The sequence below is a fragment of the Solanum dulcamara genome, chromosome 1 (assembly GCF_947179165.1).
Source record: "Solanum dulcamara chromosome 1, daSolDulc1.2, whole genome shotgun sequence".
Classification (NCBI taxonomy): Eukaryota; Viridiplantae; Streptophyta; class Magnoliopsida; order Solanales; family Solanaceae; genus Solanum; species Solanum dulcamara.
In genome coordinates this window covers 5,507,768-5,528,701 of record NC_077237.1, presented here as the reverse complement: position 1 = coordinate 5,528,701, position 20,934 = coordinate 5,507,768, and the positions used below count along the sequence as shown (strand labels likewise).

General features: G+C 30.4%; 2 long non-coding RNA genes across 2 annotated transcripts; both read left to right on the top strand.

Annotated features, from left to right (window-relative positions):
- The first annotated feature begins 13,886 nt into the window (after positions 1-13,886).
- On the top strand, positions 13,887-15,250 carry LOC129886364 (uncharacterized). Its single transcript, XR_008766207.1, has 2 exons — positions 13,887-14,167; positions 14,978-15,250. It is a non-coding gene; the product is annotated as an uncharacterized LOC129886364 (long non-coding RNA).
- A 3,365-nt stretch (positions 15,251-18,615) lies between these two features.
- Positions 18,616-20,472, top strand: LOC129886358 (uncharacterized). Its single transcript, XR_008766202.1, has 3 exons — positions 18,616-18,745; positions 19,312-19,389; positions 20,200-20,472. It is a non-coding gene; the product is annotated as an uncharacterized LOC129886358 (long non-coding RNA).
- Positions 20,473-20,934: the final 462 nt, after the last annotated feature.

The following is a 20,934-nucleotide window of genomic DNA, read 5'->3' as shown; positions in this document are numbered from 1 at the left end:
TTTTTTATTTTTTAATTTTTTATTTAATTTTTTTTAGAGGATATAATTTAGTTGAAAACCCCGGAGTCTTGCGTATATTGACACGTCATCCATTTTGGTTTTCCTTTTTTTTCCCTAATTATTAGTTTTTCTTATTGTTGAATTCTATCATATTATTTATTGTTACTCTCGATATGGATTCTTTTCAATAAGATTAGAGTAGAAAATTAATAGTTAGTTAAATATGGTCATACTTTATGTGGGAGAGGTAGGGGCTAGCTTTCTATCCTTATTAGTACTATTAGGTAGGGCTGTACAGGGTAAATCGATAAACCGCACCAAACCGGAAAAAAAAACCGACTAGTGGTTTGGTTTGACTTGGTTTGGTGTTTGGAAAAAAAAACCCGACCATTATAGGGTTGGTTTGGTTTTAACTAAAAAAAGCCAAACCGAACCCAAACCAACCCGATTATAGATATACTATTTTTAAATTATGTTATACATGAAAATATTTATTAAAATGTAATTTATAAATATTTTTTAAAAATTTTTTATAATTTTTTTTATTTCTTACATTTAGATTTGAACTTGAGAAGTCCATCTAAATAATATACAAAAAAAAACCATCTTATAAAGTTATATTATAAAGTTAAAACTTCAAACAGTGTTCTGCCTCCATCTTATATGTTGATATTTTGTACTATAACTCTTTTTAAGAAGCACTGCTCTGTGCTTTTTATTAGATACTATGAAAAATCCGAGAAACTCGAAAAAACCCGAAAAACCCGAAAAAACCCGAAAAACCCGAGAAAAATTGATATAAAAAAACCCGACTTTTATTGGTTTGGTTTGGTTTATAGATTTAATAACCCGACACAAATGGTTTGGTTTGGTTTGTAAAAAATCCGAACCAACCCGGTCCATGTACACCCCTACTATTAGGAGTCATTTGGTGTGAGGTATAAGTAATAATAATTGCCGGATAAATGTAGGATTATTTTATTCTGTGTTTGGTTGGAGGTATTAGATAGTCATGAAATTATTTATTCCACCATTTATATCTTACTGATGGGATAAGTTATCCCATATACATGATGGGATAACTTATCCTGGAATTAACTATTCCAGGATAACTTACTCCCAACCAAACGACCCCTTAGTTTTAAATTTTTCAGTATGTATTAATATATATTGCTTCATTTTATTTTGTATCTTGTTATATATCTTGTTGTCATATTTTCTTACAAATTTGCTTCAGAAACTTTTCTGTTCTGTTCTTTTGAGCCGATGGTTTATCGAAAATAATCGCGCTATCTAATAAAGATAGAAAAAAGATTTACGTACATCTCATTCTTTTTAAACTTTACTTATGGTACATTGATATGTTGGGGTATTGATTTTGATATGTTTTACTTGAATCAAGAGTTCATCAAAAATAGTTTTGTTATATTCATAAAACAGAAATAAATAAGACCGCATATATATCATTTTTTTAAAATTTTATTTGTGAGATTGCATTAAATACAGTGAGATTGCATTGAATACATTGATATTATTGTATTTTAAATTCGATTTCTCTTAGTGGTCCCTTTCTCTAACTATTTAAAAGGAAAGACAAGGAGTATAGTCAATAGTGCTTTACATATAAAACTAATTAACAACTATATAAAAGAATGAAGATGGAATTAATTTAACTTTCTTGTGATAATATTAAATGTTATCTAAAACTTTCATTTTGTTTGATCACGCTACATTTGAAGCTTCCTATAAATGTTCAACAACCAATATTTTTTGATGTAAACCAAAAAAGTAATGAACACTTAAATTTTAGTTGATTAATTGGACAGTATTTTTTTTTCTATTATCTTTTTTCCAGTGAAGTGATAAACTTTAGTTGATTAATTGGACACTTCAATTAAATCCACAAAAAGTTTTTTTAAAATAATAAACTTCATATTTATCTTCACTGTATATGATATTTCTTTTTTAATATCTTATATCCAAATATATAACTATTCATTTATAAAATCAATTTCAACACTTGAAAATATTTTCAACTCTTAAAAGCATATCGGTTATTTACGATCAACTAATCTCCATGGGCTAATAGTGAATTTCTTATTCAATGGTTTCCTTTTTATTTTCTTAGGTATGGCATTTTTCCATGGCTATTTCAATCAATACTTCTTGATAAACTCTTTTCAATTTTTTTCTTCCATGGGTATATCCCATGTATCAAAGAAGGAAAGTTTCAATATAGATGTTTTGATTTTTATGGGTTTATAAATAGTTTAGGTTAAGGTAATAATTTGAGGAATCTACTCTTTTTGTTCTAATTTACGTGACAAATTCATGCATGCATGAAAACCTATTCGAGGTCAAGATCGATATTTTGTGAGTCATGTCTGGCTTTTCAGAAGGGGATTGGTTGGGATGAAAAGCTCGAATCCTCGAGAATTCGTTGATATAACATATCATTTTCATGATGTATAAAAATTTGTAACACCAACCATTTCTTTCATAGAGTTAATTAATTTTTGTAATTAATTTTCTAACAAGCATGTAGTAAAATAATTAAAAACTGATACTCTCTGTGTCTCAATATGATCATTCTATTTCATTTTTTCAGAATAAAACAAAGTAAATAATATTTGACTATAAAAGTTGATATTGTTAGAAAAATAAATTTATGTTATCTAAAGTATTTGACTTATGTTTTAGTACGGGTTTGATGGTGAAGTCCACAAATAATGGAGAATGGATAGAGAGCATTTTATTTCTTGTAATTGATATGTTTTCGTATGAATTTGAATTAGTCAGATCAATAAATTTTAAATACTAAGAATTCAAAATTAAAATGATCGATTGTCATAAATAATAGCTCAATTATAAGTGACAAAAAGCACGTAGTAGACTAGTAGAATTTGTTTCATGGCATCATCTTGAAAATGGGATATATAGAGAGGGAGTAATATCTCGTTCTACGTTAATTTGACATGACTAAAATAAGTACGTTAGAAGAATTTATTACGTTAGTATATATAAAAATAGACTTACATAGAGTTTTCTCAAATGTTTTAATACGCTAAATAATTTATTTAGCCTTCAACAGTTACAAGATATCAACAAATTAGAGCATGCGATTACGAACCATGAAGTATATTCTATACACATATTATAAATCTTTACTGAATATATGACAACGAATTTATACATTTTTTTTATGTTATATTGTAATAATAAATCAAGATTATAAGATTCTTGAGTTGGGGGTTAGCTTGTGAGGGAAATCAGGACCTTGTCTTACTGGAGAGGTAATTGGGGAGTGCAATTTGGGTGCAATGCATAGCATATGGGTTGAGATGCCTTTTTCAAAAAGCTCATTGATGTTGAAATATGTACTCTCCTTATTTCTTTAAACTCATAGATAAATTCCATTTAATATTAATATACAGAGTTGTCTCTGACTAATTAATTTGAAAAAATATTTTATTGATATTAAAACAATAATTTGTATTTAACTGAAACTTTTAAAGACTACTTATGGGGTGAAGCTATCTTTTTCAGCTTTCAAAAGTAAATTCTGCTATTTTTTAAAAATTCTTCTCATGTCCATAGTGTTCGAATCAGTTTTCGCACACCTCGACTAATTTTATGGGATATCTATTACCTCCCACCAGCAATAAATATCTGGTAACTCTGCCCACCAAGAATAGTACAGATGAGAAGTATCAGCTAGTGTTTTTTTTTACCTCCACGGAATTTTGAACTTGAGACCTCAAGATTCTCAACCATTTCATTGACCACCAGGCCACATCCTTAGGATGCAATTTTGCTATTATTTAAAAACAATTTTTTAAAACTAAAACATTGATCAAACATCCCAATATTTAAAATAATTATTTTTCAAATTATTTAAAAACTCTTTTGATTTTTCAAACACTTGGATAAACAAGATATTAATTTTTTTCAATATATCTTACTTAACCCTTCTAAAACATATGATAAAATTGAAATAATACAAAAAGATTAACATGACCTTAGCACAAAAATAACACACAAAAATCGAAAAATGGTGCAATATACCTTACTAAATGCAGAAAAAGAAAAGTACACGATAGTACTATAAAATATTTCTGTTGAACCTTTAGGTCAATATTCCTTCTTTTTTTGCTCAACAAAATTCCATCTTCCATTAATCCACGTATTTATTGCCCTTTTTAATCAATCATTCACAAAAGTATATAACACATGACAATCACTATTAAAGGTTTTTTCACTTTAGCATATTCAAGAATAAGAATTTAGTATTTTATAAAATGGGGTATAAAATTTATAAGTAAAACGACTAAATAATGCCATCAAATTCTTTTTTTTAAATGTTAGATCGAAAGAAAAGAAAACAAAAGCATCTAGTTTTTGGACATTTAACAGCAAATGAAAACTATTTATTTCTCTTTCTTTCTTTCTTTTTTTTGAAAAAGAAATTAGACTGGATAATAATGACGAATCAATACGATTTTTATTACAAAAATTATCTTAACAATAAGTTATGGTGATCATGAAAATTTTTATTTTAACATAACTTGTTATGTATAATTCCAACAACATGCTTTTGCTTCAAAATTGATCCAAAATGTACAGGATCAACTCTAAATAAGTTCAAAATTAATATTCAATCTTCTAATGTCAGTCTCAATAATTTTTAATTGTTAGTTTTAACTCAGGACTTCAAAAATCAATAGATCTGATTTGTTTTCTTCTACAAACAAGCTAAATAAAACCCAACAATGATGTTTATTCATCAAGTTTCTTCAACTAAAACCAACCCAAAAAATAGCGATCAAAAATTAAATACCAGCCTTTGTTTAATGGAACTTATTTTATTTAATCATGCTGAACTCTCTTGCTTCACGGCATAATCTGTTTTTATATATATATATATATATATATATATATATATATACATTTTAAGAAAATGTCAATCTTTTTAAATAAATTTATAATTGATGTGTCCTAACGTCTATGAAGAACTTTGTAGACCTTCTCAGGAACCTATTTAATTAATTATAAATATTTCTGAAATATTCTTTAAACCCGAACATATACTAATTGTAAGATTTTTTTGGGATCGTGAGTCGTATCCATGTGAATCGATCCGAATCAATCTTATTCGATCCATAAATAAAGAATATATTTGGTTTAAAATAAAAATAGAACAGTTAAGTTATAACTGTTCAAATATAATCCTTTAGGAGTAGGGAATGGTTACTGTTTAAATCCTTTTTTAAAAAGGAGAGAAAACAGTTTTATAACCGTTCAACCTCTCCTACTTAAAAAGGGGAAAGGAGTGTTCGTAACGCATCAGAAAAACAAAAACCAGAAAGAAGGGATTTATCCTAACTTTCTAGATTCCATCAACACACGAAAAAAGACATTTAGTTTGTAAATATTTATCTTGATTTCCTAGTGAAACTCAAGAAGACTTGGGGCAAATTTTCTTGATAGCAACAATAACAATTCGCTGCAAATCTAAAAGTACACAATCCGTTTTTCTTATTCCGTATTTTCCATCACTAATTCATAGGTTAATATATAAGATCAACTATAGTATTAATTTTATTTTAAAAGAACTGTTCTAGATATTTTTGAGTGATGCAAAATTCTAAAAGAAAATAGGTAATCAATCAATCACGATTTTGAAACAAAATACAAAACATGTCAGTTGTTGTTGCTTTGTTTTTTATTAATTTGGATCTTCTTCAACAGAGTTTTCTATATACATAAAAAAACAATTGTACTTACCAAAATTTATGAAGAAATCTATTCCATACCAATTAATGTTTTTCATTTAATTTTACCCCTATTGAATCAAAAGATTAGAATATCATGTCTAAACATGATTTGCTTAACTCTCTTCATTAAATTTAGCAGTTGATATACTAAATAGACTCTTAATTAGAAGTTTTGAATTCGACTTCGGACAATGATTTTTTATTTGGTAAAAGTTATTTTTCCTTTAAATGAACCGTATATGATAGGGAACAATATAAGTCCACCATATGGTAATAGAGTTTGAAGTTTTGACAAGTTGAATTGAATATAATGGGCTAAAATTTAAATTTTTACAATTTCAATGTAGCAATTCATAAAATTCGATTAAATTTTCACAAAATAAATGTGAAAATTTGCTAGAGTTTCAAACTCCATTAATCATTCATATGAAGTTCAAATTTGAAGACTGACTCCAAGTTGAAACTCTAGAGTTCTTTTTTATATTTTAACTAGGTGTATAAGTCCAAACTTCAAAAAACAATTGATGATGTCCAAACTGATGAGACGAATGTTCAAAACTCAGCAAAATTTTCTAGAGTTGAAGCTTCAGATTAAAAGTTGTTAATTAAAAATTAATAATTTTAAAATGCTATCTAAAACTTAAATTACATATCAGATTAAAAGACAAGCATGAATACTAATAAAATCATGACTAATGACATTTCCTTTTTTTCACTTATGTGCAAGATTTAATTACTTGCAAGAAAACATAATTATTTAAAGTAATTATATTTGTCTCACATTTCACTACTTTAGACCAAAACCTATTCACATGTTTATGTCATATATGGAACCATGTTTATCTTTCTTTCTTTTCTCTTTTTGTTGGAGTTTAACTTATGTGTGCTAATAGTAATGTAGTATTTTGTTTTATTAACATGTTAACTTACTATAACAGTTAATTGTTGTCGGAATATTTGTATTTTAATATTAAACGAAAAATATTAAGATAACATTCTTAACTTTGTGATCCACTATCTCATGATTTAAATAGTGGTTATTATTCTTTATAACTACTATCTCATAATTTTTTTCATTACTTACACACAAAATTATGCATTAATACCCAACTATCTTTTTTACTCCAAGAAAGAACTTTTACATCTTTAATTTTTACCTTGTGATGGTGTGTGAAAGTGTTGTTGTGTTCACAAAAAGTGAGGTGTGTTTGTGGGGAAAAAAGTTTTATTTTGTTGAAGAAAGGTGTTTTTATCGGTAGAGCTTTGGATTCAATAATTTGTTCAGAATTTGTTTGAGTGATACGACATTGTCAGTCTGTTACATTCTAAAGTGGACAAATCAAGAGTATTATTATTAATCAGCGAAAGATAATTCATGTTATGCATCTCAAATTTCCTTGATAAGAGCGAGATATATGCGCCTAAGTCTAAAGAAATTATTATTTCTTGTATTATATTTTCCCAATTATGTTTGTATTCTTTTTCGTGACAATTGTGTATGTTAATATTCCTAATTTGATAACTTGAAAAATACAACAACATGCTCAGTAAAATTCCACAAATGAGGTAAGGGGAGAGTAAAATGTACGCAAATCATATCACTACCTCATGGAGGTAGAGAGACTGTTTTCGAAAGAGTCTCTGCTCAAGTGCAATAAATCTCGATATAAAGAAGAAGACAATGAAGAGAAATCGAAACAAGAAACAAGAAACAGTGCAAAAGTAGTCAAAACAACAATAAACTCATGTAATAATCGAAATGTCATAAACAACATACTAGGATGGATTATTATTATATAAAAAAAATAACAGGTTGAATTACTTTAATATATAAAACTTACATACATAGTCAGTGTATATAAGTTTAATCATATGTATTAGTTATATATAAGTCATAACTCATATGCTAGCTAAATCTTTATTGGTATAAATATACAATACATAGCTAAAGAGAGATTGTGTATAATTAGTGTATGTATGTGACGTGAGAAATTGATGGTGTATACGTATTAACATGTAATTATATGTCATAATGACAATCTAGCTAGTGATAATGACATTAATTAACTACCTTATAACCTAAGCAATCGAATTACATAATTGCTAATTTAATTTGTCATTCCTTACTTTAAGAATTTCTTTATTTTGCTTTTTTAGAAAAAGAAAAGAGAAGTTCTCTTTTTTTCATCAAATGTGCTTGAGTTTTATACATTATCAATATAAATAATTTTGTATACTTTATACTATCGAATCATTCAAAAGATTTTTACGGGTAATTAACCTTCTTAAAATGTAAGATTTGCTATAATAAATAAAGATGATTGGTGATGTAAAAATCATTTACAGTGACAATGTATTTTACTTAACTACATGAATCACAATTTTAATTTTATCTATTTCAATATTGTAAGAATAGAGAGGCTTAACACTTTATTAGACAAAAAAGGCACATAATCTATGCATAGATTACAAATAGAAGTGTGTAGACAAATATATATATAATACTAAGTATTTATTAAATTTTAGAAAGACAGAATGTTCTATAAGGGGTCCAACTGTGATCTATGTAATACACATGTTGAATATATATATATATATATATATATATATATATATATATATATATGTAATTATACATGGCTTAATTCATAGAAAGCTATTAAACTTATGAATAAACTTTATTTAAATATTCAAATTATTATGTGGTTTGTTCTAATTAAGCAAATGAACACATAATAAAGTATTTATGTTAGACATTTGCAGTCCAAATTTTGAAAAAACTTTTTCGTGTATTCTTAAAGCGTCTATTAGATAGTTAAGTTAACCATACAAATATGTTATTTCCTCTAATTATATACATCAACCTCAATTGGAACATGCATGAGATTTTATAATTTACTAAGGTTAATGTATATAATTAAAGAATGTGACATATTTTAACTTGTTAACTTATTTACGTAATGAACTCTTAAGAACACATTAAAAGTTTGTTCAAAATTTGAATTGAAAGTATCTAATATAAATACATACCATGATGCTCAACTGAAACAAGTCGTAGTTCGAGTATCTAAATAAAATTTACTAGCAAGTTTAAATGGTCATATATATATATATATATATATATATATATATATATATATATATATATATATATATATATATATATATATATATTAAACTATTGTATATTGTTATTCTATTTTAACTTTACTACGGAATTTTGAAAGTGTTTGGAAAACAAAAAAGTGCTTTTTTAGGTTGAAAAAGTTTTTTAAAAAAAAAATTAAAAAAACAACAACAACAAAAGGCAAAAGTTGAGTATTCTCAACATATAACTTTTAACTACTATGAGCATAACTAATCCCCGCATAACTTATCACAGCATAATTCATCTCATAATAACTAATCTCATCATAACGTGTATCCAAATCAAACGACCCTTTAGCTTTTAACTTATAAATACTTTTAAAAAGTCAATCCAACACCCCACCCCCAATTCATCTAAAGAACAAGTTGATGCCTAAGAGCTTTGCTAATCAATAACATGAATCATTATAATTAACTTATTCAATCAAGTCTAATGACCCATATGTCATATATTGTTTGATAATTAGAATGCCAGGAGAACCAATGAGGGCCGGTCAAGCTGAAATGACAGACTTTTAAGTTGGTAAATTTTTAAAGATAGATGCATATAACATTTTAGGTGAATTTCACGTTGGAATACATATGAGAGAAAAAAATAATTATCTTTATGAGATAGAATTTTTAAGTTCATATAATACGTATGTGTTTTGGATTTAATGTGCGCGTAGACAATTTGTGCATGCTTAAATACAAAGCGGATAATGTAGATCATAGACTTAAACTAGAACCTCAATTAATTAAAGTACGTAATTATTTATGCAGCTCCATAAAATTTGTTCTGATTTATATATTTCACACTTATTCTGATCGAGATCTAATTATTCTGATTGAAAATTCCAATCAATTGCAAGCTATTAAACTAAAGTGAAAAATAACAAGAAGTTATTCCAACAAAATAATCCAAATAACAAAACAATATGCACAAATAATTAGGTAATACTGTACCTATTGTTATATCGTTTGTCGGAATATTTTTTAATCGGCATAGCATTTTGCTATAGAGAACCTATAATATAAACACAGTAGGAAAAAATGATTTTCTTACTTGACCATTTTAATGAGATCTTATCATATATCCTCTAGTGAAAATAAAAAAATTAAACAAACGTTTAACCAGAAATTCTTTGATATTTGGCTCGTTGGTAACATTTTCCACGGATTTTCAACTGATTCCATTAGAAACTTCCATTTTTAGTAGTGACATAACAATCCTCAGGGTTTTGTATTTATTTTAAAACCTTTAGCAATGTTAATAACTTTGTTATTTTCATCTAATGATTTGTGTATAACGGTAAGATTATCACAAATTTTCTTGAATCTTTCTGTGTGTATTCATCTATAGATTTTGACCCCCAATCCCCCTCTTGATACTCAAAATTTGTTGCTTCAATTAAAAATATTTATTTTTGTTAACTTGTAGATAAGTGTCCCCAAGAGTGAGAGGATAATTGTTATAAAGAGATCCGGTTGATATAAATAAAGAGTTACAGTATAATAATTTTTTTATATTATATATATCAAGTCATTTTTATGTGTTAAAATTATAATCTACCTTATTTTCAATTTATAAATCTCAACTTTTTTTAATGGAAGTTTAATTGTAGATATATACTATTATTATTGTTTTTTTAATTTTTATTTTGCATATGTATAGTTATTGCCCTAAAGACAATAGCATTGGGATGAATCAAAATCAGTGTAGTCATGTTAGGTTATCTGTCATTCATATCATTCACCTTTTGCGGCTTCTTGTCGCCAAGGAATTAGCAAAACTCCATCTCCAAGAAGCCAAGAAATGGTGACTTCTTTGAGGGAACAAATCACATTGGCTTAACATGTCAATGCTTGGAAATTAGGGTTTTGGGGATGTGGGGGTAGATTTTTGAGTTGAGAATCCTATGTTGTAGATAAGTTTTTCGCATCACGTTTATGTATGGTCTACTGGTCAATAAAATGATCGATGCAAATTTTGAAGACCAGTGTTCAAGTCCAAGTAGAGACACGGAATACGAAGTGATTTGATCTTCGTATCTTCCTAAATTTGATGGACAAAGAATTCGATGACGAATCAATCATGATTTTCACTAAGGGAAATCAAAATATAATCAAAAATAATATAAAAAAGAAGTCAAAGAGATTCAACATCTATTATATACGCATAAACAGAAATTTTAACCTTGTATATATAATATAATTTTACGACAAAGCAGGTTCAGATGAACCCTTTAAATTTTCGGTACCTAGCTCTACCATCAATTACTCAGTACATGTATTAGTGATATGAATATGAAACTAGAGTTTTAATTACGAGTTCGATAGAATTCACCAGCTTCGAGTAAAACCTTAAAAATTCACTTGATATATATAAATACTTATCTAGAAATCAATAAAACTCTTTTTTTTTTCTAGAATCTAGTAATATTATTTACTCAAAATTCTGAAGTCGTGTCTCTGATCGATGAAATTGGCCAAAGACACCACCATATTGAAAAGGGGAAAAAATGTTGTAGATAAGTTTTCGAAAAACTTTTGCATGCATGGGTCCATGCATAGTGGACATTGTAATTTCATGGAAATGTTTTAGTAATTGTCTAGTTATAGATGAAGGAATATGTGTGTGTGTGTGATCACATTTAATCAGATGTCAAATATTATTGTGACTTTGGTTATTTAATTTGTAGTTTTGTTATTTGGCATATTGAAAAAGTGATATATCCAATGAAATGAAGCCAAATTATCTTTCATATCAATTATAATTTTCATGTTACTGTTAAAACCATGTTACATAAGTGGTTTCACAAGGAAGCAAAAATATGTTTGTCCTTTTTATTTCTTTTTTCAATCAATTTTTTTCTCACTTTTTCTATAAGCAAAGAGTGGACACGTGTCCTTTAAATAGCCACGGGACACGAGTGGCTGGTCTCTAAAAAGAAAATTTCACAATCTAATTACGCTCCGTAGCTATATTTTATCTAATTACGCTTCATAGCTATAGTTTCGTTTGGTATGGATATTTTCGTTTGTATATTTTGCTTGCCAATATACAAACATGGTAAATATATACAAATTTTGTATTTATACATTTACGAATTTTTCAAAACTCCATTTGTATATTTCACTTGCCAATGTACAAACAAGGTAAGTATACACAAATTCTGTAACATATATTTAAGATTTCAGAATTTATACAAATCAAATATCAACAAATCATATACAAACAGGATAATTATATACAAATTCTGAATTTATACAGTTATGAATTCTTGATAACTTATACAAATCAAATATTTCAACAAATCGTATACAAATAGTTAGGGTAAGCATATACAAATTCTGAATTTATATAATTAGGCATCGAATTATACAAATTCTAGATTTATACAATGAGGAACTGAATTAAACAAATTAACCGAAACTACAACTTAAGTACATAATAACCATTAAATATTTATCATTTCGTGTAATTTCTCCGTCTTAAAATTCTTGATAAAAACACATTTTTATGCTAATTATTTTGATAACATAATCTATATAGAGAGAGAGAGAGATTTCTTGTGACATTTGCATATTCACGGCGCCAATTATTTTGAGTTTCATGTTATAACTTAGACTCCCCGACGATGAGAGTCATTATTTGTTTTACATTTTCGAATTCGAGAGACGAATTTTCCTCTTATATCTCAAGTTATATACACATTAAAGCAATCGAGAGAAAATAAAGAATGTAAACTATGGCCATACCCTCATTTGCCTTTTAAGGTAAAAAAGGAGAAATAATGCCTTTTAACTTAACATTGACATTAAATATAATTTCTATTTTCCTACTTCCATAAGTAAGAAGAAAAAGGATAAGTAGATGAACAAGTCTTTTAGGTCTTGAAAACCAATTGGCTGAGGTGAAAGAAAACCAAATATATTTTTTGTATGCTCGTGTTTTGAGAAATGAAGTCATAGACACATAAGTTCAAAGCATTTCTTATTTTCTCACGGTTTCCCTAAGGTAATAGTTTTACCAAACATAACTATGTTTAATTTTCTTTACCATTTTCCTTTCCAGCATATATATTTTATTGGTAGTAATAGCATTGGCTAGCCACTTTTTAGCTTTTTAATTAACAAAAATATAGCTACGATCGCAGGTGAAACTGTAACGACCCATTATGTCATTTTGAGAAATAGAGCTTTTTAGTTCATAAAAGACACATTCCGTATTTTCTTATGAGTACGTTAGACTATTCGATAACCATATTTATTTAGTTGAGGGGTAAATTTAAATAACTAATTTAATTAGTGGGCTAAGTTGGTATTTTACTTAATATTCTATACCAATTATTAAAGGAAAAGGATAGGGTTTATTAATTTCGATTCAGAAAAGAAAAAGAAGAAAATAAATAATAATAATAAAAAAAAACAAATATATATATATATATATATATATAAAAAATCTGATGGCATTAAGCCATCAGATGTAACAACGGCGTAAACACGAAAATAAACGCAGAAACTGGGAGAAAAAAAAATACGGAGGAAGAAAGAAAAGAAAAGAGAAAAGAAAATTAAAGGAGAAGAGAAAAATAAGGATTTTCATTCCAAAGCGTCAAGGTAATTATTTTCATCCTTTCCATTAAATTTTTATGTGATTATGAACATATTTTTAGGGTATATTGGTGGAGAAATAATGTTGAAATAAGAAAATATAATCCTAGGGTTCTTCACATAAAATCTTGATTTGGGGGTCGAATAACGATCCGTTTTAGCTGAAATTTGACATGTGAGTTTATTTTATCATGAGCGAACATAATCGAAAAGAAAATTTCAGATTTGACTTCAATGACTCGAGATGACTTTTTGACCCAATTTTTGATTCGAAAATAAATATAGCAATATGGGTGTCATTGAGTTCGTATTCTTATGAAGATTATGTAATTGAACAGATTTTGATCTTTCGGAAGCGTTACGAAAGGCTCAAGTTTTAAAGTGATTATTTAATTTAATTGAGGTTTAACCCTAATTTTAAAATTCAGAAAATATGGGAGTTTACATGTTAAGTGGCATCAAGATTAGGAACGTGACTATAGAATTGAGTAAGTTATTGGGTCTAGGTTAAACATATATATAATATTGGTGTTTACGGATTAGTTTACTTATAAATATTATATATTTGATAGATTGAAATTGGTCTGAGGCATTGAAGAAAGGAAAGACATTGGTGGATTAGCTTGCTTTACTTCGGTTCTTCGATTGAGGTAGGTTATGGTTTTTATTCTATATCATAGATAGACTCTTAATAGTGATTGATATTCATTGAGTAATGTGTGAAGTTTACTACGTATTTAATTGTTGTGGTTTGGATGGTTGATATGTTGTTGTGATTGGTCTGAAATCCCGAGGCCATGAAATCCATAATCTTGAACTTGCCCTATCAAAAATGGTGCCTTGAATAAAGAAGGCTTGATGAAATATTGTTAATGAAGTGGAATGTAATCATGAAGAATGATAAATTAATTATATTTGGATCGGGTGTCACGTTCCGACACGGTATATTTGGATCGGGTGTCACGTTCCGACATGGTATATTTGGATCGGGTGTCATGTTCCGACAAGGTATATTTGGATCGGGTGTCACGTTCCGACATGGTATATTTGGATCGGGTGTCACGTTTCGACACAGTATATTTGGATCGGGTGTCACGCTCCGACACGGTATATTTGGATCGGGTGTCACGTTCCGGCACGATAATATTAAAGAAAAATAAATTAAAATGACTTAATACTACCCAATCTCCAATAACTCATTTTCCAAAAGGGTGTGATATGGAGGCTTGAGTCCTCATGTGTGATCTTAATATTGTTGATTGGTTATGAAATGGTTCATTGTGTTGTCACTTGATCTTGATCTTGTTGGTTGCCACCTGTTAAGTGTTACGGTTGATTTCTCGCTATTACTTATTGCATATTGATTCCTATTTTGAGTCGGCCGATGATACCTACTCAGTACATGTTATCCTGTACTGACCCCTACTTGTATTTTTTTTTGTTTTATTTGTGGAGTGCAGCGAGTCTTCCATCGGCTTCGACTTGACTTCAGCTCTAGTCAATCTTCAGTTCATAAGATATCAGGGTGAGCTATCCTTCTAGCTGACGATGAATTCTCTTAGTCACGACATGATGTCCTTAGTGTTCGGACACGAACTATGTCACTTATTTTATTTTAGTGTTTGACATTCTAGACTTAGTATTTTAGAAGTTAGATGTCCTTAATGTGATGACTTTCAGGTTTTGGGGAAAATGTATTTATTTGAGCTTCCGCATTATTGTTATATTTATTAGTTGGGGTTTGTATCGTTGGTTCTCCCACCTAGGAGGTTAAGTGTGGGTGCCACTCATGGCCCATTTTGGGTCGTGACAAACTTGGTATCAGAGCTTTAGGTTCGGTGATCTCATCACACAAGGACAGGTCTAGCAGAGTCTTGCGGAACGGTACGGGGACGCCTTTACTTTTCTTCGAGAGGCTACGAGACTTTAGGAAAACTCCATTCCTTCTTTCTTTCGTGCTATCACTTGAATCCAATTGGTATCTAGGTGATACAAATTGGTATCTGACCTTCTTCACTCTATTTTTGCAAATGTTCAGAACTAAAACAATAGCATCACCTGAGCCAGCCATTAGGGTTGTAGCTAGAGGGGGTTAGTGATGAGAGATCATGGTAGAGGTCGCAGAAGAAAACCCACCCGAGGCAGAGATCAGGCAGCTAGGCAACGTCTACTGACTTCTTCATAAAAAAGTATATCCCTGGACCTAGAGGGACAAGAGGGGACATGAGTTCCAAAATGTAGAGCAAGGAAAGGTATTCGTTGTAGCCTGTGAGACCAGGTTTCGTGCCTTATCCAAATATGCAACTTTGCTTCAATCCAAAAGAGCGGATTTTGCCACTTTGTGAAAGGATTGTGGTCAGAATCTCTATTGCAGTTTTATAGATTGAGTGTATATCAAAAAGGGTCAGGATATGACTACTATAATGACATCGATGCTTACTTGGTTAGATTATGGATTGTGTTACTTCTGCTAGCGACCTTACCTATGAAAAAAAAATATATCGCTTGGGATAGAGATAGAATGGGTCGAATTTGATAATGTTTTGTAGTTATTCAATGAGTAGGAAGGTGCGAGTCATTTGAGGTACAGTCTTCTCGATAGGTATAATGTGTTCTAGGGATAGATCTTAGATACGATTAATGCGTTTAGGTTGTTAAGTATATTTCAAACATTCTAAATAAGGATCGGTGACTTTATCGTAAGCTCTAAGAAAGTGGATCGATATAGGAACGGCAAGATTATGGGTACAAGAAGACCCAACAAGTAAACTTGGGTAAAGGCAATCGAAGATTTTAGTAAGAACGTGCATATAAAATTGGGTTAGACCTTTGGAAGTGGTTGATTTTATGATAGAGGTGGAGGGGGTGAAGCCAGATAGCTTCGCTATAGAGCCCATTGTTATGCTTTCCCTGGGATGTCAGAGGCAGAGACATTCGATGCTGTTGTCACAGGTACTATTCTGGTCTGCGATCGCTTGGCTTTTGTATTGTTTGATCTTGGATCCATATTTTTTTATGTATCTTTCGTATTTGCTGATGGACTCGATTTACATTGTGACTTACTTAACATGCCTATTCGTGTTTGTACTACTGTTGGTAAGTCTGTGCTAGTTGAGAAAGTGTATAAGTCTTGCCTTGTGACTTTTGTGGAGAGCAGAACTTATGTAGATTTGATTATTCTAGAGATGATTGACTTTGATGTAATCTTGGGTATGACTTGGCTCTCTCCAAATTTTGCTATCTTAGATTGTAATGCTAAGAATATGACATTAGCCAAGCCTAGGATGGATCAATTGGTATTGGAGGGTGACTATCTTCCCGCTCCAGGACGGATTATCTCTTTTCTTCATGCTAAGAGGTTGGTAAGTAAGGGTTGTTTAGCCTTCCTAGCACATCTCAGGGATGATAGTTCTGGAGTGCCATCGATTGAGTCTATTTCGATAATGCGTGAGTTTATGAATGTTTTCCCCGCATATTTACCTGGTATGCCACCTAATAAATATACAGATTTTTGTATCGACCTGGAGCCCGACAATCGCCCTATTTTCATTCCACCTTATAGAATGGCTCTGACTGAGTTGAGAGAGTTGAAGGCCCAACTTCAGGAGTTGTTGGGTAAATGTTTTATTAGAACGAGTGCCTCTTCTTGGGGTGCTCTAATTTTATTTGTGAAGAAGAATGATGGTAGCCTTCGTATGTGCATAGACTATAGGCAGCTGAACAAGGTAACTATTATAAATAGGTATCCTCTTCCTCGCATTGGTGACTTATGATGCAGAGAAGTTAGCCAAACTCTATATCCGCGAGATTATTCGATTACATGGAGTTCCGATTTCTATCATATCAGATAGAGGTACGCAATTTACTTTTAACTTTTGGAGGACCTTGCATGCTGAGTTAGGTACTAGATTGGACCTTAATACTGCATTTCACCCTCAGACCGATGGGCAATCTGAGAGGACAATTCAAGTGCTAGAGGATATGCTTCATGCATGCGTAATAGATTTTGGTGGTCATTGGGATTAGTTCCTACCCTTAGCAGAGTTTTTGTATAATAATAGTTATCACTCAAGTATTGATATAGCTCCGTTTGAGGGATTGTATGGGAGGAGATGTAGGTCTCCTATTAGTTGGTTTGATGCGTTTGAGGTGAGACCTTAGGGAACTGATCTTTTGAGGGAATTATTAGAGAAGGTGAAATTCATTCAGAAGAAGCTTCTAGCAGCTCAGAGCAGACAGAAGGAGTGTGTAGACCGAAAGGTCAAGAACATGGAGTTTATGGAGGGAGAACAAGTGTTGTTGAAGGTTTCACCCATGAAGGGTGTGGTGAGATTTGGTATGCGAGGTAAGCTCAGTCCGAGGTATTTTGGGTTGTTTGAAGTTCTTAAGCGTGTTGGAGAAGTGGCCTATGAATTGGCTTTACCTCCAGGTTTGTCTAGGGTGCACCCAGTGTTTCATATGTCTATGCTATAGAAATATCATGGTGATGGAAACTATATTATTCTCTTGAATTCAGTCTTGTTTGATGAGAAATTGTCTTACGAGGAGGAGCCTGTAGCTATTCTTGATAGGGAGGTCTGTAAGTTGAGGTCAAGGGAGATTGCGTCTGTGAAGGTTCAATAGAAGAATCGTCCGGTTGAGGAGTCAACTTGGGAGACTCAGGCAGATATGCGTGGAAGATATCCACATATGTTCGTCGAGTCAGGTACCCTTTTCAATCCTCGCTCTTCTTTTGACCGTTCGGGGACGAACGGTGGGTAAATTGGTATCTATTGTAACGACCCATTATGTCATTTTGAGAAATAGAGCTTTTTAGTTCATAAAAGACGCATTCCATATTTTCTTATGAGTACGTTAGACTATTCGATAACCATATTTATTTAGTTGAGGGGTAAATTTAAATAACTAATTTAATTAGTGGGCTAAGTTGGTATTTTACTTAATATTCTATACCAATTATTAAAGGAAAAGGATAGGGTTTATTAATTTCGATTCAGAAAAGAAAAAGAAGAAAATAAATAATAATAATAAAAAAAACAAATATATATATATATATATATAAAAAAAAAATCTGATGGCATTAAGCCATCAGATGTAACAACGGCGTAAACACGAAAATAAACGCAGAAACTGGGAGAAAAAAAAATACGGAGGAAGAAAGAAAAGAAAAGGGAAAAGAAAATTAAAGGAGAAGAGAAAAATAAGGATTTTCATTCCAAAGCGTCAAGGTAATTATTTTCATCCTTTTCATTAAATTTTTATGTGATTATGAACATATTTTTAGGGTATATTGGTGGAGAAATAATGTTGAAATAAGAAAATATGATCCTAGGGTTCTTCACATAAAATCTTGATTTGGGGGTCGAATAACGATCCGTTTTAGCTGAAATTTGACATGTGAGTTTATTTTATCATGAGCGAACATAATCGAAAAGAAAATTTCAGATTTGACTTCAATGACTCGGGATGACTTTTTGACCCAATTTTTGATTCGAATATAAATATAGCAATATGGGTGTCATTGAGTTCGTATTCTTATGAAGATTATGTAATTGAACAGATTTTGATCGTTCGGAAGCGTTACGAAAGGCTCAAGTTTTAAAGTGATTATTTAATTTAATTGAGGTTTAACCCTAATTTTAAAATTCAGAAAATATGGGAGTTTACATGTTAAGTGGCATCAAGATTAGGAACGTGACTATAGAATTGAGTAAGTTATTGGGTCTAGGTTAAACATATATATAATATTGGTGTTTACGGATTAGTTTACTTATAAATATTATATATTTGATAGATTGAAATTGGTCTGAGGCATTGAAGAAAGGAAAGACATTGGTGGATTAGCTTGCTTTACTTCGGTTCTTCGATTGAGGTAGGTTATGGTTTTTATTCTATATCATAGATAGACTCTTAATAGTGATTGATATTCATTGAGTAATGTGTGAAGTTTACTACGTATTTAATTGTTGTGGTTTGGATGGTTGATATGTTGTTGTGATTGGTCTGAAATCCCGAGGCCATGAAATCCATAATCTTGAACTTGCCCTATCAAAAATGGTGCCTTGAATAAAGAAGGCTTGATGAAATATTGTTAATGAAGTGGAATGTAATCATGAAGAATGATAAATTAATTATATTTGGATCGGGTGTCACGTTCCGACACGGTATATTTGGATCGGGTGTCACGTTCCGACATGGTATATTTGGATCGGGTGTCATGTTCCGACAAGGTATATTTGGATCGGGTGTCACGTTCCGACATGGTATATTTGGATCGGGTGTCACGTTTCGACACAGTATATTTGGATCGGGTGTCACGCTCCGACACGGTATATTTGGATCGGGTGTCACGTTCCGGCACGATAATATTAAAGAAAAATAAATTAAAATGACTTAATACTACCCAATCTCCAATAACTCATTTTCCAAAAGGGTGTGATATGGAGGCTTGAGTCCTCATGTGTGATCTTAATATTGTTGATTGGTTATGAAATGGTTCATTGTGTTGTCACTTGATCTTGATCTTGTTGGTTGCCACCTGTTAAGTGTTACGGTTGATTTCTCGCTATTACTTATTGCATATTGATTCCTATTTTGAGTCGGCCGATGATACCTACTCAGTACATGTTATCCTGTACTGACCCCTACTTGTATCTTTTTTTGTTTTATTTGTGGAGTGCAGCGAGTCTTCCATCGGCTTCGACTTGACTTCAGCTCTAGTCAATCTTCAGTTCATAAGATATCAGGGTGAGCTATCCTTCTAGCTGACGATGAATTCTCTTAGTCACGACATGATGTCCTTAGTGTTCGGACACGAACTATGTCACTTATTTTATTTTAGTGTTTGACATTCTAGACTTAGTATTTTAGAAGTTAGATGTCCTTAATGTGATGACTTTCAGGTTTTGGGGAAAATGTATTTATTTGAGCTTCCGCATTATTGTTATATTTATTAGTTGTTACCACTTTTTAGCTTTTTAATTAACAAAAATATAGCTACGATCGCAGGTGAAACTTTATGATAATATCTTATATTTTGAAATTTCAAGATGACAAGGCTATTTTTAAATTATAGGGTCTGAAAATCGCCATTTGTAAATTTTACCATATTTTAAAATTTTTTACAAGGTAAAATTCAAGAGGAAAAAATCAATTTTTCAAATCAAATAATTAAAACATAATCATTATCATAAAGTTTCAAAATTCACATGTAAAACTCCATGACATTGTTATGAAGTTTCGTAAAATTAAGTCCCAATGCATCTTATGGTTAATTGTATGGTTGAATTTTTAATTACGATTACAATAATGTAACTAAGAATCTAGTGTTGGTTGTGGATATTCACTTTAATATGAATGTGGATCTTGGATAATTAATTGAAAATTCTTTAAGATTGTATTGGACGACAGTACCTAA